This window comes from Macrotis lagotis, chromosome X (assembly GCF_037893015.1).
Source record: "Macrotis lagotis isolate mMagLag1 chromosome X, bilby.v1.9.chrom.fasta, whole genome shotgun sequence".
NCBI classification, from domain to species: Eukaryota; Metazoa; Chordata; class Mammalia; order Peramelemorphia; family Peramelidae; genus Macrotis; species Macrotis lagotis.
Genome location: NC_133666.1, coordinates 449,463,936 through 449,473,204, shown reverse-complemented (window position 1 = coordinate 449,473,204; position 9,269 = coordinate 449,463,936). Strand labels below are relative to the sequence as shown.

At 34.1% G+C, this 9,269-nt stretch overlaps 1 long non-coding RNA gene across 1 annotated transcript; it reads right to left on the bottom strand.

Annotated features, from left to right (window-relative positions):
* Positions 1-3,578: 3,578 nt before the first annotated feature.
* On the bottom strand, positions 3,579-5,673 carry LOC141502475 (uncharacterized). The gene is made up of 2 exons (XR_012472534.1): positions 5,512-5,673; positions 3,579-4,281 (listed from the first exon to the last, which is right to left on the bottom strand). It is a non-coding gene; the product is annotated as an uncharacterized LOC141502475 (long non-coding RNA).
* Positions 5,674-9,269: the final 3,596 nt, after the last annotated feature.

The following is a 9,269-nucleotide window of genomic DNA, read 5'->3' as shown; positions in this document are numbered from 1 at the left end:
ATAAAAAAATGAAACCTTTTGACTTAAATCTTTGGTTCTTCCCTCTTTTTCAGTCCTCATAACTCATTGTCAAAATTCTGTCAATTGAACTTTTATTACATCTCTTCTATTATTTTCCTTTTTTCTATCAACATTGTTGTTTTTGTTGTTATATCTGACTTTTCTGGATTCTTTGGACCATATTATCCACAGGGTATTCTTAGTAAAGATGCTGGAATAACAGCTTGCCATTTCTTCTCCAGAGGATCTAGGAAAGCCTAAGGTAAGTGGCTTACTCAGGATCACACTAGTAAGTGTCTGGGACCACATTTGAACTCATATCTTCCTATCTCCAGGCCCATCTCACCACCTACTGAGCCAACTAGCTGTCTACATCATCATCATTATTCTGCCCTAAATCTGACTCATCACCACTCACCTTGTACCACTATTGTAACAACTCTTCTAATTAATCTACCACTATTGTGACAACACTATTCTAATTAATCTACCACTATTATAACAATTCTCTTCTAATTAATCTATCTACCTCCAGATAATTCTCCATCAAAAGTTCAGTTCTCTTTTCTTGACACTATTTTTCTCTTCTTCTTCTTCTTCTTCTTCTTCTTCTTCTTCTTCTTCTTCTTCTTCTTCTTCTTCTTCTTCTTCTTCTTCTTCGTATCCTTCCATTAGAATGGAAGTTTCCTAGGTTATGGAGATGGTGGCAAGGTGGTGAAGTGGAGAGAGCTCCAGGCCTGGGATTAGGAAAGACTTGCTCAAATCTGGCCTCAGACACTTACTATGTGACTCTGAGCAAATCATTTATCCCTATTTGCCTTGGTTTCCTCAAACATAAAATGAACAGAAGGAAATGACAAACCTACCCCAGAATCTTTGCCAAGAAAACCTCATATGGGGTCATAAAGAGTTGGATATGACTGAAACAAGTGAATAACAACAAAGTTCATTGATTATTTGAGATTTTGTCTTTAAACTTCTGGAATACAATGTAGTACATGATAAATTTAATTGAATTGCTATTGAACAGAGCTGTATGAGAGGAGGAAAAAGGGGCTTTCCCTAAAGGAGAGGGAGGATGTTACTTCCTCCCAGGGACATATTTTAACTCTTTGGAGGTCAGAGATCTCTGTAGTCATTCCTTATAGTCGGCAATATGCTGGTAAATGTTGGTTACCTCTTTGAAAAAAGAAATGACCCACTTTTTAGTTTAGTCTGTATTGCTAACATTTTCTCCATTATTTTCTCATGACTAATCAATCAATAAAAAAATAAATTCAGCCCTAATTTCTAGAAGTTACTGATTTGGGAGTTGGAATTCCTCATACTCAAACTTTAACAATGGGCTCTCCTAAACACATCACTGTCTACAACTTTCACCATAGGCCCATGTAATGGACTAGCATTATGAAATGCTATATAGTCAATATGTTCGTTTGTTTTGTAAAACTTTTTCTTTCTAAGAGGGGAGGTCTCTGTAGAGGTGGTCTTATTGGGAAGGGGTAAGGTTTTGGTTTTTTTAAAAGCACTATTAAAACATAAAAAATAAAGTTATGTTTAATTCTTTCATTGCCCCTTGTTTTATATAAAAAAGGATTGTGCCACTAGGAAAAGTATTTATAATTTTTCACACTTAATGACAAGATTGCTTATTTGTAATCTTTTTCAGTCTAATAATTTTGTCTGGAATTGACCATTCTTTACTAATAAGGGTTTTTAATTTTAAATATAAGCCAATATTTGGAGGCAACTAGGAGTCTATGGATAAAGCTCTAGGCCTAGAGAGTCAAATCTGATTGCAGACACTAGTTGTTATGACCCTGGGCAACCTCTGCTTTCCTTAATCCATTGGAGAAAGAAATGACAAACTACTCCATTGTCTTTGTCAAGAAAACCCATGAACAGCATGGCCCATGGGGTTACAAAGAGTAGGATATGAATTAATCAATTGAACAAAATATCTTCTCAATATACACTGAAATGCCCTTACAATATATAATAGAGATTTTGAGTCATAGCTACCTTTCAAAGAAACAATAACAATATATGGAAAATCAATAAGACAGTAAATTAGTTTGCAAATCTAAGTATCTTAAATAAACATGTTAAGTTCAGCAACTGACACACATAGGAACAAAAGGGACAATAGGAATGAGAAATCTTGTAGATTCGAGGGGAAGAATCCACTATTAGTAACAATAAATAATACAAATCAAAAATAGTGTAATAGATCAGTTAAGTTCCCTTAGAACTAAGGATTTCATGGGAATTACTAGAGGATAAGATTTTATTTCAGAGCACAAAAATCACACTGTTGAGATGCAGCATCATTTCCATTCTTCCCAGACAAACTGCAACCAATATGCTTTGGTAGAATGGGCACAACTGAGCTCTACCTCAGCTTTTATCCTGAAGGAAGGACTATTTGGTTCACACCCTCCTTTTTGAAAGGTGATCTTGCAGCAAAGATTACTTTTAACTTCTATAGTGAGATGGGTCTTTGATGCCTCAACCCCTGGGAAACACCTTTCAGGAAAATATTTTAGCTTCCCACCCTCTTCTCAGTTGAATTGTTGTCTCCCTTTGGGAGGACAGCCCATTCTTGGGGACCATGATCCTCCAAATAAATGCCTTTACTTGAACTTGAAAAAACAACTATATTCGCTGTACTCACAGAATCAGACTTTTAGAGCAGAAGGCCCATCAATATCCATCTAATCCAATCCATGCATCATACCACTCCCATCTCTACTACAACATTCCCAACAAGAAGACATCCTTATGTTGACAAGTTCTACTGAGTTGGGGACCCTCTACTTTGGGGAGCTCTGATTTTAGGAAGTTTTTTCTGACATGAAATCTAAATCAGCTCTTTGCAACCTCTACCCATTCAGGATTTCACTATCCAGGACCAAGTAGAATAAGTTTAAAACTTCTTTTACTAGATAGCCCTTCTAATCCTTGAAGGAAGCTAATTTATCCCCACTTATGACTTCCCTTTTCCAGGCTGACCAGAGACAGTTCTTTCAAACAACGCTCATATGGCAGTCTTTCATACTCCTGTTTGCCATTCCTTGGAATCTTCCAGTTCATCAACACCCACAGACAGTAATACCCCAGAACTCAGCACAATATTCCAGGTATAACCTGATAGGACACAATACAACAGAACTATAACCTCTTCATTACTGCAATAAGCTTCTCTTAATGCAGTCTTAAGCCTTTCATAAAATCAAATAAGTCTTTTTTTTTTTGGCTATTGATTCTGATACTATTCACACAAAAAGCAAAGATTCCCTTTTGTCTTGATCCAACCAAGGACATTTATTTTTTAAAAAGGAGGTATTACAATATGATTTCTTATCTTCAGGGATTAAATCCATTGAGTCCTTACCTTTAACTTAAAAGAGATAGGGGGCAGCTGGGCAGCATGGTAAATAGAGCACTGGTCCTGGAGTCAGGGAGACCTGAGTTCAAATCTGACCTTAGATACTTAATAATTATTTAGTTGTGTGATCCCTGGCAAGTCAAAAACTAAAACATTAAAAAAACTCAAAAGAAATGGTTTTGTCAATAGATAAAAGAATAAAAATTCATTTATTGGACATTTACCTCTTAGACACCAGAGGAACAAGTGCTTTGGAAAATGTAAAAATAAGTAAAAAGTAAATAAAAACAGAAAAACATAATTCTTTCCCTTAAGAAATATCAGTTCAAGAGGGGAAACATCTGCACTCAGAAATTAAAGAACAAGCACAAAGTAACAAGATTTTAGTACCAAGTAATGAAATATAAATTACAAAGAATTTATCAGTGCCAATGGAATAGTGAATAAAGGAATAATGAAAACAGAGTGAATTTAATCATTGAAGAGTTCTTGAAAGAGATAATTTGGAAGGTGTCTCTTAAGTAGAATATGGTAGAAAAAGGGAGAAAAAATAATAATGTTTCGGTGGGTAGACTAGACTCACAAGTTTCAGAGTTAGAAGGGGGTTCAGAGGTCCATGTCTGAGATGAAATAGAGGAGATTCTGCATACTGTCCTCAATTTGCATGTAGTCTAACATGAAGCTTATCACATCCCAGGAAAGTGAACAACCAGGCCTTTCTTGAAGACCTTTAATGAGGTTACTTCTTCAAGCAACCCACCGATTCCTGTAACGAAGGTTTTCCTCATAGTAAACCTCAATTTGCATCTTTGTAATTGGCATCCACTGATTCTACTTCTTGCCTCTAGGCCAGCAGTTTCCAAAGTATGATCCTTGAGACCTTTTTAGGGGCTCTGAAAGGAAAAAATTATTTTTCAAAAAAATACTGTCTTTTAAAAAATTATTTTCACATATATTCAACAAGGTTGTACATATATAATCTTCATCAGATTACACTGACATAGGTAAGGGGAGATTGGAAAGAAAGGAAAGGAGGTAGAAAAATGTGGAATTTAAATCTTATAGAAAATGAATGCTGAAACTATCTTTACATGTAATTGGAAAATGTTTTTAATTGTAAAAAATAGTTTCACTTATTTCATTAAAATTTCCCAAATACATATAAAAATTTTTTAACAATAATGTTTTTAAAATTTTGAGCTCCAAATTATCTCTCTTCCTCCCACCCTCTCCCTTTCTTGGGAAGACAAGCAAATGTACAGCAATTATACATGTGATGTCATGTAAGACATTCTTCCATGTTAGTCATGTTGCAAAAGAAAATGCAAACAAGATAGTTAAAAAAAGTGGCTTCAATCATTATTCAGAATCCATCAGTTAGCTCTCTGGAGTTGAATAACATTTTTTTAAGGGACCTTTGGAATTGTTTTGGATCACTGTCTTGATCAGATAACTAAGTCTTTTACAGTTGCTCTTCCTAACAATATTGCTCTTCCTATTCTCGTGATTCTGCTCATTTCACTTTGCATGAATTTATAGAAGTCTTCCCAGGTTTTTCTGAAATCATCCTGTTTATCCTTTCTTATAGCACTGTTAATATTTATCACAACTATATGCCACTTTGTTCAGTCATTCCCTAATTGATGGTATCCCTTTGATTTCTAATTCATTATCATCACAAAAAGAGCTTTTATAAATACTTTTATTCAAATAAGTCCTTTTCCTTTGCTTGTATCTCTTTGGTATATAGACCTAGTGGTGGTAATGCTGGATCAAAAGGTATATACAGTTTTATAAGCCTACTGAGTATAGTTCTGAGTTGTTCTTCAGAATGCACTAGCTCCTAAGATACTTTTATTTCTAACACAGTAAATATCAGTAGCTATGACCCACATAAACAGAAACCTCTTGGGGCAGGAATCCTCAAAACCTTTTAACAGTGTAAAAAGGTCATGAGTCCAAAATACTTGAAATGATCTAAGGCAAGTTTTTTTGTGATATGGATACCCTTTGATAACATTCAGGCCACGTCCTAGAGGAAGGAAAAAAAAAAGGTTTTAAGTAATAAAAGGAAGTATTTAGTTAGAAGTTAATGAAAATAAAAATGTAATTTTTTTCCCTACCCAAGTTCAGAGAACTCCTAAAATCTCTTCATAGACATGTCAGTGGACTCCAGGATAAGAAACCTTGCTCTGAGACCAAGGAGAATAAGGTATTAGATCATAATTCAAATTTCTGAAGAGGTCTCAGACTCTACTAGGTACTTCAACCTTACAGATGCTAAACTGAGGCCCACAGAGGTAAAATGACCCAACTACAGCTACTGGTTAAATATGAGTTACAAACAGAACCCGAACTTGATTCCTTTGAGTCTAGAGTCAGTACTCTTTCCATCCTGTTTTGACTTTATAAGTTACTCTTTTAAAGAAGTGACCACAGCTATCACATCTCCTATGCAATCTCTTTTCTTAATTAATTATTGCTAGTTCTTCAACTAACTTTCATATGGTAGGATTTCTAGGTTCCCCAACATCCTTCTCATTTTCCAGCTTATTATTCTGTGTATCACCTCCATAGTTCTCCAACAATATGCCATTTTTTTTTTGCTTAAATTTTGTGTAAGATCTTATTAGTTGTTAGGTACCATATAAGACTATGGATTCCTATTGAGTTTACAATTCACTAAAACCCACAGATCCTTTTTTTGCTTTTCTTCAGATGAATGACTATCTGGCCATGTGTCCCATTTTTTTAACTTGTGAATGAATCTGTTTATTTTTTCACTCAAATTTAATAATAACTTCAGTCATTTTTCAGTCATGTCCAACTCTTCATGATCCCATTTAGGGTTTTCTTGATAAAGGTAATGGAGGTTTGCTATTTTTTTCTTCTGCTCATTTTACAGATGAAAGTACTGAGTCAAACAGGGTTAAGTGATTTGCACAGGGTCACACAACTAATAAGTATCTGAGGGCACATTTGAACTTAATTCTTCATAATTCCATCTCCAGTCTTCTATCTATTGTGCCACCACCTGTAGAGTGAATAGTTTACCTGGATGTGACCACTGAGGTCCTTTTCTAGATCTAAATCTGTGAGCCTCTGATTTTATCCTTATTCAATATCATCATCATCATCATCATCATCATCATAACTAATAACTGCTAGACTATATATAACACTTTCAGGTTTACCAAGAACTATCTCATTTGATCCTCACAAAAAATAGGTTCTATTATTAATCCTGCTTTACAGATAAGGAAACTGAAGCTGACAGGGGTTAATTGACTTACTCAGGATCACACAACTAGTGTCAGAAACTATATTGAACTCAGAAAATCCTGACTCAAGGCCTAGTACCTAACTTGGTTAGTTTTATTGGTTCCAGTCCAACACTCTACCCTGTTAATGTTATTTTAGTTCCCATGTCTCTTCTAGAAATTAGCATGATTCTTCCTTTATAGTAGGCACTTAATAAATATTAGCTGATTGACTGATAGATATTAGCTACACCTCATAGCTTTGTGTCATCAGGAAATTTCATTAGCATGCCAACTATGCCATTATCCAAGTCATTAATAAAAATGTTAATTTAGCACAGGGCAGAGGAAACACATTTTAAGTTGAAAGCATAATGAATTTTGTGCTTTTCCTAGAACCAAGGACAGAGACGTAAAAAAAATTTCCTTGATACCATAATCCTTTTCATTTAAATATTCTCTCTCAAGTTTTGGATCATAGGATTTTATTTGGTATTAGAAAGTTCATTAGAGGCCATAAAGTCCATGCCTTTCATTTTATAAATAAAGAAACTGAGGTTTCTTCAGAGACAGATCAAGATCACAAAGATTAGAAACTGAAGAGTTATAATTTGAATCCATGTTCTTGGCCCCCCCCCAAAATGGGAATATTCCTATTGCACCATACTGCCTATCTATTTTTAATATTTTAAGAATCTGCAGTTTCATCACAATGGTTAAACTCTCCAGATTGTAATTCTCTAAGCTAAATAATCATGATTTGAATAAAAAAGCTTTTCATTCAAGGTAAATGAGTTCCTTAATGAAGCTCTGTTCCTTGCAAGGGTCCTAATTATTTAAAGTCATACACACACACACACACACACACACACACACACACACACACACACACACAAAATGAGGAGTGATATGAGGGAGAAGATCCATAGTGCTGAGAATAAGAATTAGTTACACGCTAGCTATTTTATTGTAGTTTTGATGTGACCTATAATTTCATTTAAGTAGGGAGATCTAGTTCTGGAATTTTCCCTACCATCACCTATTGGCATGGATTCAAAGAAATATGACAAGATTTTTATTGACTGATGCAGAATGAAGTGAATAGAACCAGAACAAACAAAGAATGACAACAATATTGTAAAAAACATAATCCAACTTTGAAATGAAGTCTAATCTATTTAATTACAGAAGACTGATGATGAAATATGCTGGGTGCTCCATAACAATAAAGAGTAGTAACTGGGCAGAACAGAACTCAGCAATCTACAATTACATCAGAGGATCACAGATTCAAATCTGGAAGGGACCTTAGAGACCATTTAATCCCAAACCTCCTTTTTCAAGAGAAAAATGAGGCTCAAAGAGGATAGGTGGAACTCATGATCATACAGCTAGTAAATGACAAAGCTGGGATTTAAACTGCAAATCCAACAACCTGGCCAATATAATTAGATTTGGTGCCAATAGTGGAATGACAATTTGGGAAAATCACATTTGCATCAAAAAAGCACAATTACATCAAATGCCTGTACTTTGTTGTTGTTCACTTCCCTCACAATACTAGACCAAAATGTTTGTAATGGCATAGGAGATGAGGAAAAAAATTGTAAGGGCAGTTGCCTTCCAAACTAGTTCTTTTTTAAAAAATATTAATTATTTTTCCAATTACATGCAAAAATGATTTTCAACAAATATCTTTTGTTAGGTTTTAAGTTTCACATTTTTCTCCCTCCCTTCCCCTTCCCCCTGTTCCTGACAGAAAGCTGTCTAATAATAGGTTATATATGTGTAACTATGTTACACATATATCCATATTAATCATAAAACATGGTTCCTTTTCAAAAACTGACATTTGTTTTGCTGCCTTTCAGATGCTAAATGATTTTAAAACTTAAAAAAACAAACTTTCTTTTCAGACAAGCTCATCACAACCTTGTTGAGTAGTGTTGAGCTGTTGTTCTCTACATATAGTTTGCTTTTTAAGAAAACTTTAATAACAGACTACTTTTCTCTATCATAACAAAATGCTGCCAGAATTCACTGTAGGCAAAAGTCCTAAACCAAAAAAATATTAAGATTGCAGTTTCTTGTTTTGTTGGTATGTGTATATCTATTTTTTATAGGTAAAACTCAAAAATGGAAAAATAATCCACTTTAGATGATAGATGGGATACAGGTAAAATGTCTATTAACTGTCAGTTGATTTATCTTTAAGTAGCATATTTTTCAAGTTTCCTAATTTATTCTATATCTATTTATATGAATTTCTTCCTTTTTCTCAGCATTATTTGTGATTCTTACGAATAAGAAAACTAAAGTTTGTTTTCATTTACAGCATAGAAGATTTATGCAAATGAAAGATATTAGCACTCTCTTGGGCAAATAAAGTTTAAAACACTTCACTAAAATGACATTTACTTAATGAATTTAAGATTAAACACTTTCTTCATCTTAGATAATGCTAACTTTTTTTTTCAATGTCAAAGACTGTGAAAGATATCTGAAAGAAGAGTTTTGTTCATCCATTTTTTTTATGATAACTTAAAAAATTCTAAACTCGGTAGTCACCAATAACAAAAATGCATGTAATTTATGCTTTTTAAAATGTGCAGATTGGTCTA